Genomic DNA, 26,547 nt, shown 5'->3' on the forward strand with positions numbered 1-26,547 from the left:
TAGGAAACATGAAGCTGCCGGAAGGGAGAACCCCTGACTTCCTGGACCAGTGCGTCACTTACTCATTTTGGACATATTTGGGAGCTGTTTGTTCCCTCAGGAAAGACTTTGCCCAGATGTAGCATCTGGTGTTGCAAGGATTGGCTTCCCTTCCCCATGGCTCAAGATGCCTTTGTTGAGAAATTAACAGAAGGTTCCTTGGTGTGTTTTGCATGGGCCCAGTTCACATAGAACCTTAGATCGTGGTTGAGTCCTTTTTGGAGGAAGAGTTGGGAGGACTTCTCACAGACTGGTAAAGCAGGATGGAAGAGACACAGAAGGCCATTTGGGAATCAGCAAGATAGGGTGATCCAGTCTTCGGAAGAGAGTAAGAATGCAGTTAAAAGTTCTTTGGGAAGCTTTGTGACTTAGTGGGAAAAACCAGAGCTTTGAGCCAGAAAAACTTGGGTCTGAATCCTGTCTGTTCTACTCCTGTGTGACCTTAAGCAAATCACTTAACCCCTGTTAGCCTCAGTTTCTTACCTATGAAATGTTGAGAGTAATACTTACCTTGAAGCGTTCGTCTAAGAATTTAAATATACATATATAATGTATATACAGCACTAGCTAATGTCTGTGACATAATGGATGCTCAATAAATGGTAGCTGATAAAATTATCAGAAAGGGTCAACCCTGGTAGTTAAGATCACAGGTTCTGGGAACCAAATTTCCTGGGTTCACAGTCCTGGATTTCCCTCACTTACTTGCGATGTGATTTTTAGAAGAAAGTTTTTAGTCACCTCAGTTTCCTCATTTGCAAAATGGGAATAATATTTGTACTTACCTTATGGAGTTAATGCTGGTTAAGTGAATTCATAAAAATGTGAAACACTTAGGACAGTGCTTGGCACATAGTAAATGTAAATAGTAGCAACTATTATCCCTGTTTTCAGGATTTGGGCCTGAGCACAGCTATACTGAGTAAAACACTGGTATATTAGATGCACTGGTCATTCCGTTAAGAGTTAAACATTCCTAAGCTTGGCTAGGTAATATGTCAGTTTCCATTTTCTTCAGATCCCTGTGGGTCCTCACGAATGAGAAATTCATCTCCTACCCTGATTTTTATGGTATAGCCACATTGGGCAGGACATATGCAATTATGTGACTCTATGTAATTGCATAGTCAGTCCCTATAAAAACTCAGCAATTGTATGTTTTTTTCTGTAAGGTGTCATATAGTTCAACCTTGGTGGGTTACTTTTAGATCCAGGCTTATAATCATGAAGATGAGGACATTTGTCTACAGCCACTCTCCGATTTTCTTATCCTCTTAGAGCTAATAGTTAGCCCCATTGCCAAATTGCTGAGTTTCTATAAAGATATACTATTGAGGTCCACAGGTCCCAATTTTGACTTGGGCAAATAAAAGAAGGCCAGTCCTATTCAGCTTCCTGCAGTATCTACCATCGAGGCCAGCAGGCCAGGGCAGTACAAACCTTAGTCATGAGTATAACAGTATATGGTTTACTGGGTTGTTTGTCTCATGAGGCCAAACAGAAGCTCCCAAGCTTCTACATAAATGACTTTATATCTTCCTTTTAGGGTAGGGAATGATAAGAGGGCATGTCAGAAGCAAAACATGCTTTTATGAGTAACTGGGAGGATGCTAGAGACTCCTGAGAGTTTCCTTTGTCTCCTAGGATCTGCCACTGGAATGTCAGCAGGCCATACCTCAGGCTTTCAGTTCCATGGAGCAAAGACAGTAGTGATCATGTTCCTTGACAACAGTGCTAGTATGTAGGGAGCTTTTAGTTTTCATTTTCTCTGCTCCTATAGTCCCATAATAATTCCATAGCAGACACAGGAAGCAATGTGTCTAACTACTACTAAGCAACGTGTTCTTGGGATCTTTAATTCTCAGGAATTCACAGCCAATTAAATGAATTTACTTTGATCCAGTTCTCTTTTCAAGGCAAAAGCTGTGTCATCTTATTGGGAGCTGACTGTGTTAAGTGGGAGGGTTTACAAGATAAGAAGAAAAGACAGTCTCTGCCATACATGCTTTTATAATTGAAATGGAGAAAATCGGGCAGGCTGACAGAGAATAATAAGAACACATGTGCACAGGAATCTAAAAATAGCACCCCATTTAAAGCAGTTTCCAGTAGTCACCAGGAAGAGAAGAAAGGTGGAGTACTCAGGAGGGACTTGTACTTAGTTCAGTCAGGGAAAGGTAAAAGAGAGTATAGTTATGTTCTCAATTAGATTTGTTCCCTAGTTAATTGAAGTAAAGACTTTAATATCTAATTCCTATGCTGCACAGAAGCATCACACAGTGAGGAGAAACATAGTGACATGAGAAGGACTCAGTGTTAATGAAGGATTTAGGGAGAATGAGAAAAAAGTAAGGTTTGGGTTTTCAGAGTTGAAATAGGTTCATCTTTTCTGCTAGCTCCTCCTTTTATACATTGCCACTATCATTGCTCATTGGGTTTTAAATTCAGGGAGAATCAATGAGCAGAGTTCTGCTTCTTAATATATTTAGGGTACAGCTGGTTAAAGAGCCAGGATTAGAAAATGAATTGAACAAACTAGGATTATCTTCAAACTAGGATGCTGAGCCGTGTTTGCTGATTCCTGCTTAAGCAGTCGGGACAGGGCATCCTTGCATGAAATTCAGACATCCCTCCCTGGCAGCCTCTGTGTTAAAGTAGAGGTTGCAGAACAAGTCTGGCAGCTCTCAGCCTGAACCCTTGTAAACAACAGATGTTCATAACTAAGTTCTAGGGTGGGGGTAGGGGTTATTGTTGATGCTTGAAATTCTTTGAATTTATAGGCAGCATCTCAGGGATTTAGCAAAAGGAGGAAGTTGTACAGAATTGATTTCTGCAGTGTACAGGTAGACATGATGCCTCAGATGGATTTCCTTGAAGACAAAGCACAGGCTATTGAGTGGATTCTAAAACAGAGTGAGGTGAACCCAGGAAGGCAGGCACAGGTAAGAAAAGGTTGGCTTCTTAGGTGTATTGACTTCCTGCCCTCCTCCTCCTCCCTCACCCGTTTTTATACATGGACTGGATTTGTCAGCCTCCTTCTTGCTTCTGTTGTCTGTGGTAATGGGTGAAAATGTATGCCCTTTTTTTTTTTTATTGTTTGAAGGTGACTAGCAGCAATGACTAAATTAGTCATACTGCTAATTAACCTCCAAAAGATTTGTTTAGCACATTGGAAATATCTTTTCTCTTGAAATAAAGAAAAAAGAATGAAATGTGCACTTCAAAATTTTTTTTTTTTTGAGATGGAGTTTCACTCTTGTTGCCCAGGGTGAAGTGCAATGGCGCAATCTCAGCTCACTGCAACCTCTGCCTCCCGGGTACAAGTGATTTTCCTGCCTCAGCCTCCCAAGTAGCTGGGATTACAGACATGCGCTGCCACACCCAGCCAATTTTTGTATTTTTAGTAGAGACGGGGTTTCTCCATGTTGGTTATGCTGGTCTTGAACTCCCAACCTCAGGTGATCCACCCTCCTCGGCCTCCCAAAATGCTGCAATTATAGGCGTGAGCCACCACGCCCGGCCAAATGTGTGCCCTTTATTACCACAGAGTCCTAGATATACGTGCATACAGACACACAGTGTATTTGGCCATTTTTTCAATGCTATAAATACCTGAGGCTGGGTAATTTCTAAAGAAAAAAGGTTTGATTGGCTTATGGTTCTGCAGACTGTACAGGAGGTATGGTGCTGGTATCTGCTTTTAGTGAGGCCTCAGGAAGCTTACAATCATGGCAGAAGGCACTGGGGAGCCAACATGTCACATGGCAAGAGTGGGAGCAAGAGTCGGGGGAGGTCCCAGACTTTTGAACAACCAGATCTCTTGTGAACTAAGTGAGCGTGAACTCACTTATCAACACAGAGATAGTGCTAAACCATTCATGAAGGATCTATCCGCGTGACCCAGTCACCTCCCACCAGGCCCCACCTCCAACATTTGGAATCACATTTCAACATGGAGGGGACAAACATCCAAACTATATCACACAGGCAGGTACACACAGGCAGAGCACACAGGTGCTTTTCCCTTAGTGCCTTCCGAAGGATGCAACTCAGGTTTGTATGATATACTGATTAACGGGTTGTTGTTATGGGCTTTGTCTTGGACTTTAACCTTATTCTTGTACTTTCTCAATGTTGATTTTGCTAGATATTAATTACATCATTAAACAGAGGTGAGTGATGAGACTATGGCTTATGAAGACTTCAGTGCTGCTCCCCATTCTCTAGTCCCCAAGCATACGTACCAAGTTTCCAGCTAGATGTTGAGTGCTTAGGAAACCTTCTACTTTAAACATCATAGTTCAGTGAAGTCATAATAGAAAAAAAATCATACATCTTTAGTAGGCTTCCTTGGTACCAAATTAAAGAAGACTTCAGAAAGGTTCTTACCATAAATCAAATGAAAAAAAAGCAATTTATCAGATCTGGGAATGTTTTTGAGCCACTCTAGCAAGAAACAACTGGCTTGAAAGTCTTTGATAAAATCACTTATTCTTTTGGAGGCTAAGAATATCTTTGTATGATTTTCTTTTCTTTTTTTTTGAGACAGAGTCTCTCACTCTGTTGCCCAGGCTGGAGTGCAGTGATACCATCTTGGCTCACCGCAACCTCTGCCTTCTACGTTCAAGCAATTCTCGTGCCTCAGCCTCTCAACTAGCAGAGATTACATGTGCACAGCACCATGCCTAGCTACTTTTTATATTTTTAGTAGAGATGGGGTTTTTCTGTGTTGGCTAGGCTGGTCTTGAGCTCCTGACCTCAGGTCATCTGCCCGCCTGGGCCTCCCAAAGTGCTGGAATTACAGGCGGGAGCCACCGTGCCCAGCCCATCTTTGTACTAGTAAGCCTTCTGGAAAACAAGTCTGCTTCTGGCTCTTTTGTCCATTTGTATGAAAAGTTTTGGTGAGCACCAATCCTGGTATGTGAGGTTCACTTAATCTTTCAGCAAACGTTTATTGAACATTTATTCTGTGCCAAAAGTTGTGCAAGGAATTAAACATAGAAGAATAAGCTAACATTCTAGCTCATGGAAGTTACTATTTGATGTGAAATATTTTACGTTTGTGAGTATATATGTGTGTGTGCTCTGATGAGGCATAGACTTCAAGGTTGAGGAGACAGAATTGTTGGGTGATGAGTCACCCTGTTCGTCACATTTATTATATATGAATCAGTAATAAGCACTTGACTTCATTCTCATCCCTAATGACCACAGGTTTGGGAGTCTCAAAGAAGTATAGGACTCAGCTCCTTCTCTCAGGAAGCTCATGGTGTCATATGGAAGACAGAAGGTTTATACGAAAAAGATAATACAAAATAGCATACACTTACTGCCAAAGGAGAGATGGGAGAAATGATTTCATTTTTCTCCAGAATGCAATCTTTAAACATTTTAAAAATTTTGCCATAATGTTAGACTTACAGAAAAATTACAGGAATAGCACAAAGAATTTTTGTATACTACCATTTTATCCAGATTGCCCAAAAATGTTAACATATTACTACATTTACTTTATACTTCTCCCTTTTTATACCCAATTCTCACACATGTATTTTGTTTTTCTGAAACACTTGAGAGTAAATTACCAACATGATACTCTTTTATCCATGAATACTTTAGAGTATATTTACTAAAAATAAGTATGTTCTTTTACATAATTGTAGTACAGTCATCAAAATCAGGGCATACAGATTGATATGATACTATTATCTAATCAATAGACATTCAGATTTTACCAGTTGTTCTAAAAATGTCCTTTTTGGCAAAAGGAAGTCCAAGATTATGCAGTTCATTCAATTGTCTTATCTCTTTAGTTTCCTTTCATGTGGGATGATTTGCAAGTTTTTCTTTATATTTCAAGACATTTATGTTGTAGAATGTTCCTTAACTTGATATTTCTGATAATTTCTGATAGTTACTTATGATTTGATTCAAGTCACACACTTTTGGCAGGAATACCATAAAATGTAATGTCAAATTCTTCTCAGTGCATCATATTGGAGGCACTTGCTGATAATTTGTGCCATCACTGGTGATGTTAAATTTGACTATTTGGTTACAGTTGTGTCTGCTAGGTTTCTCCACCATAAAGCCATTCTTTAAGCTTTGTAATTAATCCATATATTGTGGAGAGATACTTTGAGACCATGTAAATATCAGCTTACCCTTCAGCTCTTAACACTCACTAGTTTTAGCACCCATTATAATTCTTGCTTGAATCAGTTTTTATTATGATAGTTACCAAATAGTCATTTTTCCAGTTTTCATCTACATTTATCAGTTGAAATTCTACTGTAAGGAAGAGCTTTTCCATCACCCCCAATTTTTTGTCTGGTTGTTGGTTTTATATCAGTGTGGACTTGTGGATTATTATTTTATTCAACAGGTCATACACCTTTACCATCTTTATTTTAATGTTCATATTATTCTAGATTTGGCCAGTGGAGTCCCTTCAGGCTGGCTCCTGTGTCTTACTGATACGTCCCCATCGTTCTTAGAGCACTTTCTTACTTATGGCACTATAAGATGTTCCTGTTCCAGGCTTAACTTGTACTTTCCTTGCCTCTCTGGAGTTGGCCATTTTTTCAGAGAGCCATGGTTGCTTTTATTGGGAAATAGTATTTAGAAGACATGGATGCTAAATATGCTCTTTGTGACTGAAGTACCATTATTTATAGTCCCTTTCAGCAGACAGAGGTAGTAGATTTATTTTCCCTAAAAATAAGAGGAAAACAATCAATGTAGTGGAACCACTTATCTTACAGGTACACAAGGAAGACACTGGCAGTCATTTACAGAGCATAGGGAGAAAACTTTTGGCATGGTACAGTGATATATGTATGTACACATAGACACACACAATCCCCCATGTATTTCTATAACTATTTCTTTATCCGTCTATCTACTTACATATATTAAAGCCTATGAGTTCACATCAGTATCTTTCATTCCAATCCAACACCTCATGTTTTATTTAATTTTCTCCCGTTTCCTGTTCTCTGAACAGTAAGAAACCTGGCTCCTATTATCCGTATCACATATGTTCACTTAATTGCTCAGTCCTAGAGTGTACAGAAAGTTGTTTCAGAATTACTAACGTATGCCTCTGAAAAGGTGACTACTGACTAGATTTTAATACTAGTTTAGAGTTCTTTTTGTTCTTAGCCCTGAAGGCCAAAACACAGTGTTCAAAAGTTAGCTGACTAGTTCTTTCTTTCCTATCTTAGTCTGTTTTGTGTTGCCATAACAGAATAACCGAGTCAGGTGATTTATAAAGAAAAGAAGTTTATTTGGCTCACCACTGTGGTGGCTAGAAAGTATAAGAACGTGGCATCAGCATCTGCTCAGCTCCTGCTGAGGGCCATGTGCTGCCTGACAACATGGCGGGAGAAGCTGAAACGGTAGGGAACGAGTGCAAAGAGAGCAAACACTGGGAGGAAGCTTGCTTTACAACAACCTACTCTCTCAGAAACTAATTCAGTCCCGCAAGAGTGAGAACTCACTTCCACGAGAGTATTCATCTTATTCATAAAGGATTCTTCCCATGACCCAGACACCTCCCTAATAGCCCCTCCTCTCAATACCACTTGCAATTGCAATCAAATTTCAACGTGAATTTTGGAGGGAATGAACCATATTAAGACCATAGCATCCCTCAACCTCCAGACCTTTAATGTAGTTAAATTACTTGTTTGAAATATAATTTAGTTTATTTATTTGTTTGTATTTAATGTTTTCCCTTCCAGAATGGGGTTTTGATGAACATTTCTCACTGCCAAACCCTTTCTCTTGACAAAAGATGGAGCAGATTCAGGAGAAGTGAGAGACCCACTTATCCATAGATTAAGTCAGGGCTTTAGCAGAAATCAGTGATGCAGATGTAGGCTAGACATGCACTGTGAACAAACCAACCATTTCCCCCTACTTCTGGGACAGCCCTATCTCTAGGCAAGCCATCTTACAGATTGAGACCCTTGCCAATTTCTCCTAAGCCTACTCCTAGGTTCTTCTTGCTGTTCTCCTTGATCACCTCTTTTGCATTTTGTGAACCAAGAATTCAGCATCAGCATCTGCTCAGCTCTAGGCTATGATTATGTGAACTGTTGACCAGCAACTCATGTAATATGCTTGATGTAGGACCTTAGGATGATGTTGATCTGGCCTCTCAGACATGAAGTCCCAGGGCACTGCTCATTGACACCCAAACTTGCAGAATTTTAAGTCCTTTTGTAAGACTGTTTGTTAGTGCCCTGTTCTGACACCCTTGAAATTTTTCCTCCTGGGTTTTCTTCAGTTACATGCTTTGGCTTCTCTAGTAGCTCTTTTGCATCAGTTCTGATGACCTGGCCATTTTCTCCTCTCTGTCTGGGAATGGCCTCCAGATTCCCCTTCCTCTGCCCCATTTAACCTTCTTCCTTCGTCTCCCACACACTCATTTTATTACTCTTTTCTCCAGACACATATAACCTGGTCAGTGCTGCTGATTCCAGCTGTTCTGAATCTTGTCTACAACTTAAGTTCAAAAACAGATGGGCCCAAAGCATCCTAGATGCTGTGCCAATTTCCACTGCATGAAAACAAGTTACTGAAAAGCATCAGGAAATTTTAGAATAGTTTTGGGGTTTGATTATCTGTCTTCTCAATGGTCCTTCCTCCGTGACTTTTCCATTTCTCTTCGCCCCGCCTCATTATACCTTGCCACTTTCCATCTCTTCTTTATATTCCTCACTTGGCAAAGGCTGGTTTCTAAAACCTTTGTACTCATTTTTACTCTTTCTATGTACTGGTAGTTTAACCATTAGGATGAGACTGTGTTGTTAATCAAGCTAGGGTTGTTGGTTGTATTTCTAAATGTCTGTACCCTTTTAAAATCTTCCATTTGGGACTAGGGACTTTATGTCCTTTTGGTCATATAGAGAAGGTGAGGCTGGGGCCTCTGTGTCTGTGGGTACATTTATAGGTCAAATAATTCACCAACTTGAGAATAAAGTATATATTCTTCCATTGACTTTATCACTGGGGGCAGAAAATTGGCATTCCTAGTCACCCTAAAAATAAGAGGAAAACAATCAATGTAGTGGAACCACTTATCTTACAGGTATATAAGGAAGACACTGGCAGTCATTTACAGAGCATGGGGAGAAAACTGTTGGCATGTTACGGTGATTATTGGGTACCCACTATGACCAGACATTGTAGGAACTGTCATCAAGAGAAGTCATTGGGGGATAGGCTTCTAGACGTTCAGGTACACCCTGGATTTATCTATGCAAATTATAGTGTTTCCCTCCCTCCTTTCCTTCCCTCCTTCCTCCCTCCCTCCCTTCCTCCCTCCATCCATTCTTTAGAAGAGAATCCTTAGAAGAGAATCCTCAGATTCTCAAAAAGTATCAAGCAGAGTCCTATGGATGGTAACTGAAAAAAAGATTCTCAAAAGGATCTGGGATATATAATTATCTCCCATAATTTAAGACCATTTCTCTGGAGCAGTGACTTCAAAACTTTTTGATCATGAATCTCTATATTTTATACTACAGGCTAGAATATACATATATACACATAAATAACTGAGAACAACAATTTCACAAAACAATACTTATCTTTGCTCACTGTGATGTACTCTGAGATTTTCTACTTGGTTCTGTTATTCTTTTTTTGTTGTTGTTGACATGAGGTCTCACTCTTTCACCCATGCTGAAGTATAATGGTGCCATCTTGGCTCACTGCAGCCTCTGCCTTCTGAGCTCAAGCAATCCTCGTACCTCAGCCTCCTGAGTAGCTGGGTCCACAAATGCACACCACCATGCGCAGCTAATTTTTTTGTATTTTTGGCAGAGACAAGGTTTTGCCATGTTGTCCAGGCTGGTCTCAAATTCCTGACCTCAAGTGAACTGCCTGTCTCAGGCTCCCAAAGTGCTGGGAATGCAGGCGTGAGCCACTGCACCCAGCCTCCTGTATTCTGTTATTCTGTTCTACTGTTTTCTGCTTAATCTTTTGAGAAATGCTAGGTGACGTGTAAGTTGATTTTTTTAAACCTCACTAATGGATGGTATTTCACAGTTTGTAAAACATTGCTTTAAGAGCATTGGTTTTTCAATTTTTGGTGTGAATAGAATTAGCTGATTTAAAAGGCAGATTCCTGGGCATCAGTCCACCCCTACTGAGTTATAAATCTCTGGCAGATGAACGTAAGAATCCACATTTTAAATAAGCATTCCAGGTGATTCTGATGCAAGGTGATTTGGGGTCTTGAAGCCTCACACTTACAGAAACTGCTCTCTTTTGCAGTTTTGAACCTGGCTTTTTAAGGCTTCAGATTACATACTTGCTTGGAGATGGGAGATACTAGTGGGGACCATCTTACACCAGACTGAGAATCTTTTTGTTACAGAATGACCCCAATCACTAGGTTTACTTCTGGATTTTGATAATTCCTTGATAGTCCTCTTTTACTGATATCCCTTATGGCCCTTAAGAAGGCAGAGGAGGGGTTAATGGAGGCTGCAGAATAGAGAGAGTGAAGAAACTGAAGGGTCATTTTACAAAGTGGCTGGGGTGTGGCCCAGCCCTCCAGTAGGTGCCCAGAGCCAGTCCAAAATTAGAATCGGGTGGGATTCAAAACTGCTTTTCCTATTCACTTGCCTTTCATGTGTAACCACATGCAGTGTGTCAACATGCTTTTAGGCGCCATTAGGCAGCAGCAGTTTTGCTCCCTCTGGGTTCATGGACCCTTGGTATTCCTGTTATGTGTTGTCTTAGAATAGCTCTGCACTCTGGGGCTCTGAGCATTGTCCATTAACTCTTTCAGCACCAGGCCTTTGAGATGCCAAGGGCTTTTTGAATGAAATGTCATAACCACCACAATGAAATAAGAAAATGGTTACTAGTCAGGAGAGCTGGATTCTTGCCTTGCTCTGCCACTATCTGTGTGACCTCATGCTTCCTGAGCCTCAATTTCCTTACTCAGAAAATGACAGGCTTGATCTAGACTTTAGACCATCTTGAAAGTCCCTTCTAGCTCTGAAATTCCATGATTCTATTTTTGTACACTCTGGCCTTTTCTCTTTGCCATGAGTCTTTTTTTTAAAGTCTCAGCTAGGTTAGGCACAGAGGATTCACTGAGTTTGGGAATTTCCAGAGAACCAGATTATAAGTTAATAGCAACAAAATGTATTCCTGGCCAGTCAAGGTGGCTCACAGTTGTGAGCCTGGCACTTCGGGAGGCTGAGGCGTGAGGATCACTTGAACCTAAGAGTTTGAGGCTACAGTGAGCCATGGTCATGCCCCTGTACTCCAGCCTGGGCAATAAGAGCAAGACCCCATCTCTCTAAAAAAAAAAAGAAAGTATGGACCGCGTGTGGTGGCTTACACCTGTAATCCCAGCACTTTGGGAGGCTGAGGTGGGTGGATCACCTGAGGTCGGGAGTTGAGACCAGCCTGACCAACATGGAGAAACCTCATCTCTACTAAAAATACAAAATTAGCTGGGCGTGGTGGCGCGCACCTGTAATCTCAGCTACTCAGGAGACTGAGGCAGGAGAATCTCTTGAACTTGGGAGGTGGAGGTTGAGTTGAGCCCAGATCTCAACATTGTGCTCCAGCCTGGGCAATAAGAGCGAAACTCTGTTTCAGGGAAAAAAAAAAAAAAAAAAAAAAAAAGGGTATTCCTATTTAGTATACTAATGAGGTAGGAAATTTATGAAACAAGTTTATTATAAAAGGACTTTTGAGATGTATTTGTCTTTTCAGACATTATTCTGGTCACTGTTTAGTGGAATGAATTCATTGTGTGGGCTGTTGAGTAATAATAGTTGTTATAATAATAAGAAATGAGGTTGATACTGATAAATAGTTGTAGAACACTTGCATGTTTATGAAGTTTCTTTATGGGCATCACCTTGTTTGACTGGATCTTCACAAAAGTCACGTGTGTCAGGCAGGGCAGATCTGCTGTCCCTGTTTATCCCATTTATTTATTTATTTTTTTAGAGACGAGGTCCTACTGTGTTGCCCAGGCTGGTATGCAGTGGCCATTTACAGGTACAATCATTGTGCACTACAGCCTCTAGTTCCTGGGCTCAAGCAGTCTTCCCACCTCAACTTCCCAAATAGCTAGGACTGCAGGGTCATGGTACCATACCTGACTTCTATTTACTTTTAACAGGTGAAGAAATTTTGATACCCAGAATGCATTTGTGACTTGCCCAAAGTTACCTAGTTGGTAAGTGGCAGAGCTAAGCCTAGACTCTGGGGTCTTAAGCGTAGTTCAAGGTGCTTTCCACAGAGTATAGATGGGGTTTCACATTTTTCATCCAGATTCCTTAAGGACCTGAACTTGATAATTTGACCTACTAACCTGGAAATTGGCTAGGGCATCTCTTATACCACTCGACCTTTTAAAGTTTTGCCAGTAAAGTATTAAGCATCTCATATACCAGTCAACCCTTTAAAGTTTAGCCAGTAAAGTATCAACATGGTTAATATTATGCTGTAATTTAGAGCACACAAGCCAGTGGACATACAAATTTGGGCATTCAGTAGCCACCCAGAGTGTAAGCACAGATACACACACTGGAACAGCTAATTAGGCAAGATTGGCAGAGGCTGAAGATATTAACTAGTCATTAAATGAATCATGGTCTTTCTATGCTTAACACTTACAGGATTGCTTTGACTCTAGCATCTGTTGTTAGTCAATACTGATTAGGTACCCACCTATTCTTGGTGATAGGTGTTCATTAAACATTCTAAATATACCCTGTCCTCAAGAGAATTCCTTACTGGGCCTGGGGGTTGTTCCTTCTGTACCCCCACACAAAAAGAGACTTCCTTATAAAAGCAAGCTAAATATCCAAATAACGCATGAGAACTGGTAATGACACACGCAGCCAATCTGATGATTATGTAAACTTCATTCCATTTAGATCTATAGTTTCACAGCATCAAGTATTTAATTTTTTTCTTCCTTTTCATTGTTGTTATGAGCCATGTAAGGTGACTCATTGTCCCAGGGACAGGTATTTGGGAGGGGGAGATCTTTATGGATACCCTTTCTTCTCAGTGGCTTATTGCTACTTGGCATACTTAAGTACAGTTTGCTAGCCAGGAGGAGTTTCTGGCTGTAGATCAAGCTTCTCTGCTCATTCCTGGTGCCAGGGAGATGCTTGCTCTTAAGGGGGTGGTTACTGCTTTGATAATAAGTGTGTGGATTTCTGAGTGACATCATTCTGCTTTGGCACAGACAGGTATTTACTTCTCTAGAATGAACTACCACGGGTGAGCCAGACTGTCTGCCTCAGTCATCTCCCAAGGTTTCATTTATTTTAAAAATCTGCTAACACGTCTGCGTGTATTTTTTTTTTTTTTTTTGCTCTGTATGTTTGTCATGTGCTATAATTACTTATGGGGCTTCTCGTGACATCTTAATTAACTAGAGAAGAAAAAAACTAAGATATAATTGTAGAGTTGTTCACAGGTTTTTCTATGGAATTTGTGGATCTGTCACATGATATCCATGGTTACGAATTCTTTTTAAGCTGAGAAACGTATAAATTTTATGTTCCTTGGTCACTGATCACACCTTTGTTCTGTCTTTTACCCTTGTTATGGTGTTTTAGTTTAATTGAAGGAATGAGTCAGCTCAGGCCTTTGATGTGATCACAGCCTATTTTGGGGGGCTTTCAGGGAGCAAATTTAACACCTAAGTGAATTTCTAGGCCCTTAGTTCTATGGATTATATGGGAGTGGGGTGCATAGTCCTTGTTCTCTAGCATGTAGATTGTACCAAGAGGGTTTAATAGCCTCTTTATTTATTTCTCCCTATAGTTCTGGGAATGCTAGTGCTAATACATGGGATGTAGACAAAAGGAATATCCCAGGTCTATAGAGGCTATAGAGCTGGTGAGCAGGCAGATTTTCTAAGTCGGCCAAATCAGGGTTTCACAATGGGTTCATCCAAGCCAATGTACACATGAGCCGCAAGACCAGGATAAGATGTGTGTTGTGGCTGATGCTCAGTTTAGGAGCAGGAAAGCCATGTCTTGATCCAGGAAGTCTGCAAACATGGAAGAAGCAGGTCAGAAAAAGGAATGTTGATCCTTTTATCCCTAGAACAGTGTCTAGCCCCCATAGTAGGGTGCTACTATTTGTTAAATGAATGAATGAAAGAAGAGATCAGGGACTCAGAGAAGGACCCTGGACAATAAGATATCAGAAACTAGGCAAGAAATATGGATGGCAAAGATTCAAATCTTTTGTAGACCCCCATGTCTGGTCTTATGGGATCCATAGATCTGTCTTAAGTGATATGAAGACCTTCCAGTTGCCTTTTTTCTGCTGTGAACATGGTACCATAGGAGTGGTTGAAAGGAAGGCAAAATCTCTCACAACATGAATTCATGGAGACATGTCCAGTTAGTGTCTACAATGGCTCATGTTTGGGGGCCATTCCTAGTTCTCTGACCTAACCCACAAGAACCTGTAATCATTCAGGAAATCGTGATTAAGCACTTAATAGATGTCAGACATGGTGCTAGTTCAATTCTCTACTTCAAAGCAGATTCCTAAGCTCCAGCTCTTGGGCACGCTGTTCTCCGAAGGGTGTGGTTCTGCTCCGTGGAACTAATCCAGAGCCACAAGAATCCTATTTCCATACAGCTCTTCCCCCAAACCTGATTATAGGGGACAATTTAGGCTATTTTGAGAGGGTGGGTCTACCACTGCTTGAATCCTTTCTAATCATCTGTCTAGGCTACCAAAGACAATTTGTGGTACTCACTTGTCCCTGAAAATTTGAAAGCTCATTTCTCCATATGTAGACTATATTATTTTTGCCTTTGGCACTTTTATCTGTCTCTGAACTCTCCTCCTCTGATCTCATTGCTGGCAAAGCTGAAGCCAGAGCTGTGATAAGCCCAAAGAAGTGTGCCCACCCCCTGCCTGCCTGCCTGTCTTTGAAAGATACCTTCAGGCTGCTGCTGTACTACTGGGTCACAAAACCAGCATCCACCATTACAGGCAGAATTGTTTTCAAGTCAGTGCCTACCTTGGTGATTTTTACCCCCTCTTTCTTTTAACACCTTCCCCAGCAAATCCAGTCCATCCTCTGGCTTATCTGGGTCAGCAAGGGTCTGATTTTATGCATGGCACTGTCAGACCATAAATCCTCTGCAGCTTTGCCTCTCTATCCAGCCTGTCTGCTTCTGTCAGCATCAGCGAAATGCATAATAGAGAAAATAAGCCAGAAAGGCTAATAACACTCATCTGAATAAAATAATCTCTTTGGCTGCCTCAGTTCATTTCATTTTAATCAAGGTGCCAGGAGGGAATTTAGGTTAAAAAATCCAGCCTCCTTCTTGTCTCTAGTTCCCTGTCCAACCATCACTTAAATGATTCCTTTTATCATGCACATACCTTTATTTTTCCATTTACCACATACTTGTGTGTTCAATAACATATATTGAATGATGTGTTTAACTCTTTAGGTTTTGTCTCTCATCACAGATATGTCTGTTTTTAGAAGTGAGAAACGATATTCTGTTTAGATGTATTGATAGTTACCATCTCTCTGTGCAGATTGGCAGGTTTGATAGGAATTCTGAGATGGGGGCTGGGGCTTAGTATAAGTTGAAGCAAGTAGGGTTCTGGCAATCTGGGCTCCCTTTGGATTCCTTTCTGTCAACCTCAGCACACAGTTCCCAGTGTGGAATGCAGGACTGATTGTTCTACCTTGTCCCTTAGGGAAAGGACAGTGGGAGATTAAAATCTGCTCTCCTGTTGGTATCTCTCTCACGTCTTCCCAGAGACTTACAGCTGCTTCGTTAATTGCCTGTTGCTGTTGTCTTACTCTAACCATTATTTGCTGAAGGCTGTGCATTTTCAGCAGGCAACGATCTTGGCCCTGGCCCAGAGCCGGGTGAGAAGCATGTTGGAAATTCATGAAAGCCGAGTCCTAGTTTGTTTGGAAATAAAAATAATAATATTTCTTCACATTTGTATAGTGCGGTACTGTTGGCATAGTTCTTTTGCATCCATCATTTCATTCGATCCACACAACAGCCGTGAGAGGTGAGCAACTCAGAGACTATTGACCCAAAAGGAAACACACCTCACTATAGCAGTGCAGAAGCTCAAGCTATATTCCAGCAATGCCAGCCTTATGCCATGCATTCCATCTGCACAGCCGTGAATGTATCGATTAGTAATTAAATGGCACCTTAGGTCAGGAGAGCATCCAGGATTTTACAACCATACTTTGAAGATCTTTAAGGAGTAAGATGCACACCAACAGGGCACATGTCCATTTTATAGGTGAGATGGTCAAGACCAAACAGAGGGGATATAGAAAAAAAAGAGAACCATAATAGAGTGGCCAACGTGGACCTTATGGACTTGGCTCTTCACTGTGGATATTTTAGAGAAATCCCTTTAAGCATTTCTTGCTAAGTTTGTTGAACATCCATAAATAGTGCAAGTTGAGGGAGAAAAGCTGGGCTAATTTCTCCAAAGCTAATGATTCAGCTGTGCAGGTTTATCTCGTTCAGTGCATTTATAGTGATAATGTCTTCTGCAGATGTACAGGCAGCATGTGACTTTCCACGTCTCCTTTCTTTTGACTCCAGAATCATTCCCTCTCAAGTACAGTATGATGTTTTCTTGATCTTCCTCCTGAAAAAAATTTTAAGTAAGAAAAATACTCCTAGATATTTTGTCTGCTTTTTAGGGATTAGTATTTGAGGAGGTTCGCAGCTGTTCAGCACATTCCTAACGGATGTAAACCCTTTTCTTTAAATGCCCAAGTATTATACAACCTAAAGGCTCTGGGAGTGGGGAAAGTAAAGAGACTGTGCAAACAAATGATAGATGGAAAAGATATAAAGACAGATTTCAATCTCCTAACCAAACGAAGTTCCCTTGGCTCCAGCAGTCCCAAATAAAATGAGGCTGCAAAGCTTCTGGAGCAGGAAACCACTCTAGCAGAGCCTTAATATGCTCCCTATGAAATCACGTCTCGTTGCCTTGCTTATTTTCCAGCCTGAAGTGTGTTTCATCTTTGTTCGTGTTGGCTGGGAAAATTGTCTGTATATTTGCGATCCCCCTCCTCCCACTTTCTTTCTACCTTACTTGCCCTACCACTACCCAAAAATAAATAAATGACTTAATTAAAACACCTCAGTTGAAAGGAAGAATATGTCTAGAAAGCTTACAGACTCAAAGGACCAGAAATATTGTGTGAAAAGCTGCATTAATAGTAGGAGAGGGTGAGAACTCCTAGAACAAACAGACAGCAGGATCTAGTGCTGGTCTTCCAAGCATAGACTCCTTTTTTAAAATAAAAATCCTGCATACAACCCCAATATATGAAACAGACAAAAGCAGTGTTTTTATTGGTATAAATCTACTTTTAAAGTACAAATCTATAGAGTACTTACTATAGTGTCAGTCAATGAGAACAATTAGGTTGTCTATGAACTAAAAATACTGAGATCAGGATTATGAATCAGTTATAGTTTTATATCCATTTCAGCATCCACGATATTTCTGGTTTTGGTTTAGGTAGTCCAATATCAAGAAAATCCTGATTCACATAGATGTGTTATTGTAATCTTGAGCTTTAAACTGATTGAGATAGAAAAAAGATTTTTTTTTAAGTTGAATCGCTATCATCACCTAGCATCTATTCCCCTTCATAAATATTAATTGGATAAGCCCCAACATGTATAATAGGCATTGCAACAATTGATAATGAGATGCTATGATATTAAGCATGTTGACTTCACTACCCAACCACAGTCTAATATGAACCCAGCCTAGGCCCTTGAGCCTTCCATGGCATGTGATTGAACCTTGTGGCTGTGTGTCAAGTTATAGGCTCACCTGTACAGCTTTATTGGAGGAAGCACACACAGGCTTGAATAAAAAATAAGCCTATGCAAAGCTTTGTGTATTCTAATCAATAGCATATTGTTCAGAAGTTCCAAGGCATACAGTGTTTCTTTATGCCAGGGTTTGCATAAAACAATGCTAGCAGCCTGCGAGACATTTCGGTGGTATCTAATGCAGGGAAACTGGGTCCTGGGTCTCTTGCTTGTGTCAACGAGGGTTACTTGTTTGAATAGATATGTCACTGTTTTTTTTTAATTAAAATGTGATTTTCTGTTAATTCCAGAGTATATCAGAACACAGTTTAAAAGTTCCTCCTCACTGAAACCAATACTAATACTGTAACTTTTGCACAAAATACTGTAAGGATGGGAATAAATACATGTGGTAAAAGTACTTAAAGCACCTTGCAAGTTCTTTTTTCTTTTTTTGTTTTGTTTTAAAACTGAGTCTTGCTTTCACCCAGGCTGGAGTGCAGTGGCATGATCTTGGCTCACTGCTATACTCGCCTCCCGGGTTCAAGTTATTCTTCTGCCTCAGCCTTCCAAGTAGCTGGGATTACAGGTGGGCACCATCACACCTGGGTGATTTTGTATTTTTATTAGAGAAGGGGTTTTGCATGTTGGCCAGGCTGGTCTCGAACTCCTGACCTCAAGTGATCTGCCCACCTTGGCCTCCCAAAGCACTGGGATTACAGGTGTGAGCTACACCTTACAAGTTCTTAATAAATCTTATTAGCATTAAGATTTATTAGCTAATAAATCTTATTAGCATTAATAGAAGGCATTCTATTTTAAAAGATTTCTACTTATCTCTTTATTGACCCATCTTTGTTTATTCATCCCTTCTTTTGAGGGTACCCTGGGGATATGTGCTGTGCATCCTTTCCCATGCTGTTAGGTTGGTTTTGCCTCCAATGCATCCTCTTTTGATCTTCGGTCTACCTTTCTGAGCTAGCCGACCCTTTGTACTGCCATTAAAGTTCTGTTTCATTATAGGTCTTCCTTTGTCTCCCATACTATATTGTAACATTAGCACTTTTATAACCACTAAAGCATCTAACACCATGCCTTGTTCATTTAAGATACAAATGTTTGTATATTTGTGGAATCAAATTGTGGCATCATTTGTGTGTATGTAAAGCAGTACAGAGAAAGAACCCGTATAGACCCCCCAATCCATGTTCTCCGTTAAGAAATAGATTGAAACCAACTGTCAATGTAAGATCTCTTATGAGATCTGCTCCTTTAAAAAGCATGCTTACTGAGGACATGGGTATCTTGCCAAGAGACGCCACTTGATAAAAATGTGTAAATTAGATCATATAGAATTTTGTGACTGAAATCTAATTGGAATCAATTTGAAAGTTTTCTTACAATGGAAACATCAAATGTCATGGAAGATATGTGTTCAGATATCTTACCATTTAAATTTAGGATTGTTTCCTGTTCACTTTTTTCTCCCAGATACTAAACATTTTGAAAGGTGTACATTAATTATATGTCTCTCTTCCTCTCAGCTAGTATATTTTTGATTTCCATAAATATTTAGTTTCCCTAAAAAGGTAAGTGTTGTCCAAGTGATTGGCATTCTTTTTTTCTTTTCTGCTCTCCATCCGTAATTTATTGTTAAAGAATCTTTAGATCTAGCTCAACCTATCTTAGGTCTGATACTTGCCTCAGAACCAATTAATGCTGATGGTAGATTTTATATATATTTTTTATTGCCCTTTAGGTTCTGGGGTACATGTGCAGAACATGCAGGATTATTGCATAGGTACATACATGGCAATATGGTTTGCTGCCTCCATACCCCCCGTCATCTGTATCTAGCATTTCTTCCCATGTTATCCCTCCTCAACCTCCCTACCCACCGCTGTCCCTCCCCTATTCCCCCACAACAGACCCCAGTGTGTGATGCTCCCCTCCCTGTCTCCATGTGTTCTCATTGTTCAACACCTGCCTAGAGTGAGAACATGTGGTGTTTGGTCTTCTGTTCTTGTGCTGAGAATGATACTTTCCAGATTCATCTATGTCCCTACAAAGGACATGAACTCATCCCTTTTTATGGCTGCATAGTATTCTATGATGTATATATGCCACATTTTCTTTATCCAGTCCATCACTGATGGGCATTTGGGGTGGTTCCAAGTCTTTGCTATTGTAAACAGTGACGCAATGAACATTCGTGTGCATGTGTCCTTATAATAGAATAACTTATAATCCTTTGGATATATACCCAGTAATGGGATTGCTGGGTCAAATAGAATTTCTATTTCTAGATCCTTGAGGAATCGCCACACTGCCACAATAGTTGACCTAATTTACACTCCCAACAACAGTGTAAAAGTGTTCCTATTTCTCCACATCCTCTCCAGCATCTGTTGTCTCCAGATTTTTTAATGATCACCATTCTAACTGGCGTGAGATGGTATCTCAATGTGGTTTTGATTTGCATTTCTCTAATGACCAGAGATGATGAGCATTTTTTCATATGTTTGTTGGCTTCATATATGTCTTCTTTTGAAAAGTGTCTGTTCATATCCTTTGCCCACTTTTGAATGGGTTTGTTTGTTTTTTTCTTGTAAATCTGTTTTAGTTCTTTGTAGATTCTGGATATTAGCCCTTTGTCAGATGGGTAGATTGCAAATTTTTTTTCCCATTCTGTTGGTTGCTGGTTCACTCTAATGATTGTTTCTTTTGCTGTACAGAAGCTCTGGAGTTTAATTAGATCCCATTTGCCTATTTTGGCTTTTGTTGCCAATGCTTTTGGTGTTTTAGTCATGAAGTCCTTGCCTATGCCTATATCTTGAATGGTTTTGCCTAGGTTTTCTTCTAGGGTTTTTATGGTGTTAGGTCTTATGTTTAAGTCTTTAATCCATCTGGAGTTAATTTTAGTGTAAGGTGTCAGGAAGGGGTCCAGTTTCTGCTTTCTGCATATGGCTAGCCCGTTTTCCCAACATGATTTATTAAACAGGGAATCCTTTCCCCATTGCTTGCTTTTGTGAGGTTTGTCAAAGATCAGATGGTTGTAGATGCGTGGCATTGCCTCTGAGGCCTCTGTTCTGTTCCATTGGTCTACATCTCTGTTTTGGTACCAGTACCATGCTGTTTTGATTACTGTAGACTTGTAATATAGTTTGACGTCAGGTAGCATGATGCCTCCAGCTTTGTTCTTTCTGCTTAGAATTGTCTTGGCTGTGCAGGCTCTCTTTTGGTTCCATATGAAGTTTAAGGTGGTTTTTTCCAGTTCTGTGAAGAGGGTCGTACGTAGCTTGATGGGGATAGCACTGAATCTACAAACTACTTTGGGCAGTATGACCATTTTCAAGATATTGATTCTTCCTAACCATGAACGTGGAATGTTTTTCCATTTGTTTGTGTCCCCTCTTATTTACTTGAGCAGTGGTTTGTAGTTCTCTTTGAAGAGGTCCTTTACATCCTTTGTTAGTTGTATTCCTAGGTATTTTGTTCTCTTTGTAGCAATTGTGAATGGCAGTTCATTCTTGATTTGGCTCTCTTTAAGTCTGTTATTGGTGTATAGGAATGCTTGTCATTTCTGCGCATTGATTTTGTATCCTGAGACTTTGCTGAAGTTGCTTATCAGTTTCAGGAGATTTTAGGCTGCGACAATGGGGTCTTCTAAATATACAATCATGTCATCTGCAAATAGAGACAATTTGACTTCCTTCTTTCCTAATTGAATACCCTTTATTTCTTTTTCTTGCCTGATTGCTCTGGCTAGGAATTCAATACTATATTGAATAAGAGTGGTGAGAGAGGGCATCCTTGTCTAGTGCCAGATATCAAAGGGAATGCTTCCTTTTTTTGCACATTCAGTATGATATTGGCTGTGGGTTTGTCATAAATAGCTTTTATTATTTTGAGATATGTTCTATCGATACCTAGTTTATTGAGAGTTTTTAGCATAAAGGGCTGTTGAATTTTGTCGAAGGCCTTCTCTGCATCTATTGAGATAATCATGTGGTTTTTGTCTTTAGTTCTGTTTATGTGGTGGGTTACATTTATAGACTTGCGTATGTTGAACCAGCCTTGCATCCCCATGATGAAGGCTACTTGATCGTGATGGATAAGCTTTTTGATGTGCTTATCAAAAGCTATTTGCAATAGTTTTGTCAGTATTTTATTGAAGGTTTTTGCATTTATGTTCATCATGGATATTGGCCTGAAGTTTTCTTTTTTTGTTGAGTCTCTGCTGGGTTTTGGTATCAGGATGATGTTGGTGTCATAAAATGTTTGGGAATCATTTTAAATCCCTCTTTTTGGATTGTTTGGAATAGTTTCAGAAGGAGTGGTACCAGCTCCTCTTTGTATGTCTGGTAGAATTTGGCTGTGAACCCATCTGGACCTGGCTTTTTTTAGTTGATAGGCTATTAATTGCTGCCTCAACTTCAGCCCTTGTTATTGGTCTTTTCAGGGTTTCAACTTCTTCCTGGTTTAGGCTTGGGAGGGTACAAGTGTCCAGAAATTTATCCATTTCTTCCAGGCTTACTGGTTTATGTGCATAGAGTTGTTTGTAGTAATCTCTGATGGTGGTTTGTATTTCTGTGGAATCTGTGGTGATATACCCTTTATCGTTTTTTATTGCATCTATTTGATTCTTCTCTCTTTTCCTTTTTATTAATGTAGCTAGTGGTCTATTTTGTTGATCCTTTCAAAAAACCAGCTCCTGGATTTATTGACTTTTTGAAGGGTTTTTTGTTTCTTTATCTCCTTCAGTTCTGCTCTGATCTTAGTTATTTCTTGTTTTCTGCTAGCCTTTGAGTCTTTTTCATCTTGCTCCTCTAGCTCTTTCAATTTTGATGATAGGGTGTCGATTTTAGATCTTTCCTTGCTTCTCATGTGAGCATTTATTGCTATAAATTTTCCTCTAGACACTGTTTTAAATGTGTCCCAGAGATTCTGGTATGTTGTGTCTTCATTCTCATTGGTTTTGAAGAACATCTTTATTTCTGCCTTCATTTCATTGTTTATCCAGTCAACATTCAAGAGCCAGTTGTTCAGTTTCCATGAAGTTGTGAGGTTCTGAGTTAGTTTCTGAATTCTGAGTTCTAATTTGATTGCACTGTGGTCTGAGAGGCTGTTTGTTATGATTTCCGTTCTTTTGCATTAGCTAACGAGTGATTTACTTCCAATTATGTGGTCAGTTTTAGAGTAGGTGCGATGTGGTGCTGAGAAAAAATGTATATTCTGTGGATTTGGGATGGAGAGTTCTGTATATGTCTATTAGGTTTGCTTGGACCAGATCTGAGTTCAAGTTCTGGATATCCTTGTTAATTTTCTGTCTCTTTGATCTGTCTAATATTGACAGTGGAGTGTTAAAGTCTCCCACTATTATTGTGTGGGAGTCTAAGCCTCTTCATAGGTCATTAAGAACTTGCTTTATGTATCTGGGTGCTCCAGTATTGGGTGTGTATATATTTAGGATCGTTAGTTCTTGTTGCATTGATCCTTTTACCATTATGTAATGCCCTTCTTTGTCTCTTTTGATCTTTGTTGGTTTAAAGTCTATTTTTTTTTTTTTTTACTTCCTCTAACATGGATCATAGGAAACAAGGTTTAAAGTCTATTTTATCAGAGACTAGGATTGTAACTCCTGCTTTTTTTTTGCTCTCTATTTGCTTGGTAAATCTTCCTCCATCCCTTTATTTTGAGACTATGTGTGTCCTTGCATGTGAGATGGATTTCCTGGATATAGCACACAGATGGGTTTTGACTTTTTATCCAATTTGCCGGTCTGTGTCTTTTAATTGGGGCATTTAGCCTATTTAAATTTAAGGTTAATATTGTTATGTGTGAATTTGATCCTGCCATTTTGATGCTGGCTGGTTATTTTGCCCATTAGTTGACACAGTTTCTTCATTGTGTCAATGCTCTTTACCATTTGGTATGTTTTTGGAGTGGCTGGTACTAATTATTCCTTTCTATGTTTAGTGCTTCTTTCAGGAGCTCTTGTAAGGCAGGCCTGGTGGTGATGAAATCTCTGGGCAATTGCAGGATTTTGTTTGTCCTTCACTTATGAAGCTTAGTTTGGCTGGATATGACATTCTAGGTTGAAAGTTCTTTTCTTTAAGGATGTTGAATATTGGCCCCCACTCTTCTGGCTTGTAGGGTTTCTGCCGAGAGATCCACTCTGGGTTTGATGGGCTTCCCTTTGTGGGTAACCTGACCTTTCTCTCTGGCTGCCCTTAGCATTTTTTATTTCATTTCAACCCTGGTGAATCTGACGATTATGTGCCTATGGGTTACTCTTCTTGAGGAATATCTTTGTAGTGTTCTCTGTATTTCCTGGACTTGAATATTGGCCTGCCTTGCTAGGTTGGGGAAGTTCTCCTGGATAATATTCTGAAGAGTGTTTTCCAGCTTGGATTCATTCTCTCCGTCACATTTAGGTACACCTATCAAATATAGATTAGGTCTTTTCACATAATCCCATATTTCTTGGAGGCTTTGTTCATTTCTTTTCACACCTTTTTCTCTAATCTTGCCTTCTTGTTTTATTTCATTGAGTTGATCTTCAATCTCTGATATCCTTTCTTCTGCTTGGTCAATTCAGCTATTGAAACTTGTGTATGCTTTGCAAAGTTCTCATGTTGTGTTTTCCAGATCCATCAATTCATTTATATTCTTCTCTAAGCTGTTTATTCTCATTAGCATTTCATCAAACCTTTTTTCAAGGTTCTTAGTTCTTTGCATTGGGTTAGAACATGTTCTTTTAGCTCAGAGAAGTTTGTTATTACCCACCTTCTGAAGCCTGTTTCTGTCAATTCATCAGACTCATTCTCCATCCAGCTTTGTTCCCTTGTAGATGAGGAGTTGTGATCCCTTGGAGGAGGAGAGGCGTTCTGATTTCGGGTGTTTTCATCCTTTTTGCACTGGTTTCTTCCCGTCTTTATGGATTTATCTACCTGTGGTCTTTGTAGTCAGTGACTTTCGGATGGGTTCTCTGAGTGGACCTCCTTTTTGTTGATGATGAAGTTATTTCTTTCTGTTTTTTAGTTTTCTTTCTAATATTCAGGCCCCTCTGCTGTAGGACTGCTGGAGGTCCACTCCAGATCCTGCTTTCCTGGGGATTGCCTGCAGTGACTGCAGAACAGTAAGAGTTGCTGCCAGTTTCTTCTTCTGTTATTTTTGTCCCAGAAGGATACTTGCCAGATAATCAGTCTGAACTCTCCTTTATGAGGTGTCTCTTTGGATATACAGGGGTTGGGGAGCTGTTTGAGGAGACAGTCTGTCCCTTATCAGAGCTCAAATGCTGAGCTGTGAGCTCCGTTGTTCCATTCAGAGCTGCTGGGCAGGTACGTTTAAGTCTGCTGCAGTGGAACTCATAACCACCTTTTTTCTCAGGTGCTCTGTCCTGGGAAGGTGGGGCTTTATTTATAAGTTCCTGACATGCTGCTGCCTTTTTTCAGAGATGCCCTGCCCTGCAAGGAGGTTGCCTAGTCACAGTCTGCCAGCAGAGGCGTTGCTGAGCTGCCGTGGGCTCTGCCCAGCTGCTGTGTGAACTTCCTTGCAGTTTTATTTATAGAGGTATAGTTAGAACTGCCTTGGTAATGGCGCATTGCCTTGGTAATGGCGGACTGCCTTGGTCATGACACACTGCCTTGGTAATGGCAGATGCCCTTCCCCCTACAGAACTGGACTGTCCCGGGTCCAGCTGCACTTGCTGCGAAACGCTCAATCCAGAGCGTTTCAGATTGCTGGTCTTTGTGGGTGTGGGACCCGCCTACCCAGATCACCTGGTTCCCTATTTTAGCCCCCTTTTTTTCAGTTGAATGGGCAGCTGTGTCTTCCAGGCATTCCAGGTGCCAGTTGAAACAGCCACCCAGGTTTGTGAGTTTTTGTGTGGAGACCCACTGCACTGGCTGAACCAGCCATGCTAGAAACTCGTGGTGCTTTTCCGCCTGGGACTCTCCTGGTCTGTTGGCAGTAAAAACTCTTTTGGAAATGCGGTGGTCACTCGCCCTCTCTGTTGTTCTTGCTGGGAACTGCACTCCAGAGCCGTTCCTATTTGGCCATCTTGGATCCCTTGGCACTCTTAAGAGTTAATGATTTTGTCTACAAAAGATGTCTGGGGTGGGGTGTTGGGACCTGGATACAGGTTTAGAACAGTTTCAGTTTGTACTCTATTATTAATTGGTTTGAAGTAACTTCTTGGTTTGGGTTTGACACATATTTGTTTTGTCTGATGTGTTCTGAAGCCCAAGTAGGTGTGGCGTGATTATTTGTTAATAGTTATTACTACAGAATTGGAAAAGCCTTTCTAAGTTGAACTTCTTGCTTTACAAATCACACATACCTGGCAGCCTTTAGTGTTGAAAGGAGGCAGTACTGACTCAAGAACCAAGCCACTCTCAACTCACTTTGTTTGTAGTAGGAGTCTGACTGGAGGGAGGAAGAGAGGAAAGGGGAAAAAAAAGATCATTATTATTTGCAGTGAATGAGAGTACTCACTTTGCAGTTAAAGGCTTGGTTTGGATTCCTCAATTGCTACTTTTTAGTTATATGACCTTGAGCAAACTGTTTAAAATTTTTTAATCTACTTTTCCTCATCTGCCAAATGTGGTTGATAACACCCACCTCATCAGATACTTATACATGTATAAAG

The 26,547-nt window shown here is 40.3% G+C and overlaps 1 protein-coding gene and 1 non-coding gene across 10 annotated transcripts in view; one reads left to right on the top strand and one right to left on the bottom strand.

The window, feature by feature from the left end:
* Positions 1–26,547, top strand: part of SRGAP2 (SLIT-ROBO Rho GTPase activating protein 2) — a 270,174-nt gene that overhangs the window by 113,582 nt on the left and 130,045 nt on the right. The window lies entirely within an intron of this gene.
* LOC135268255 (small nucleolar RNA SNORA19) lies at positions 3,131–3,258 on the bottom strand. Its single transcript, XR_010336526.1, has one exon. It is a non-coding gene; the product is annotated as a small nucleolar RNA SNORA19 (small nucleolar RNA).

The sequence above is a fragment of the Aotus nancymaae genome, unplaced genomic scaffold (assembly GCF_030222135.1).
Source record: "Aotus nancymaae isolate 86718 unplaced genomic scaffold, 86718_ANA_hifiasm-v0.15.2.pri h1tg000039l, whole genome shotgun sequence".
In the NCBI taxonomy this organism is placed as follows: domain Eukaryota; kingdom Metazoa; phylum Chordata; class Mammalia; order Primates; family Aotidae; genus Aotus; species Aotus nancymaae.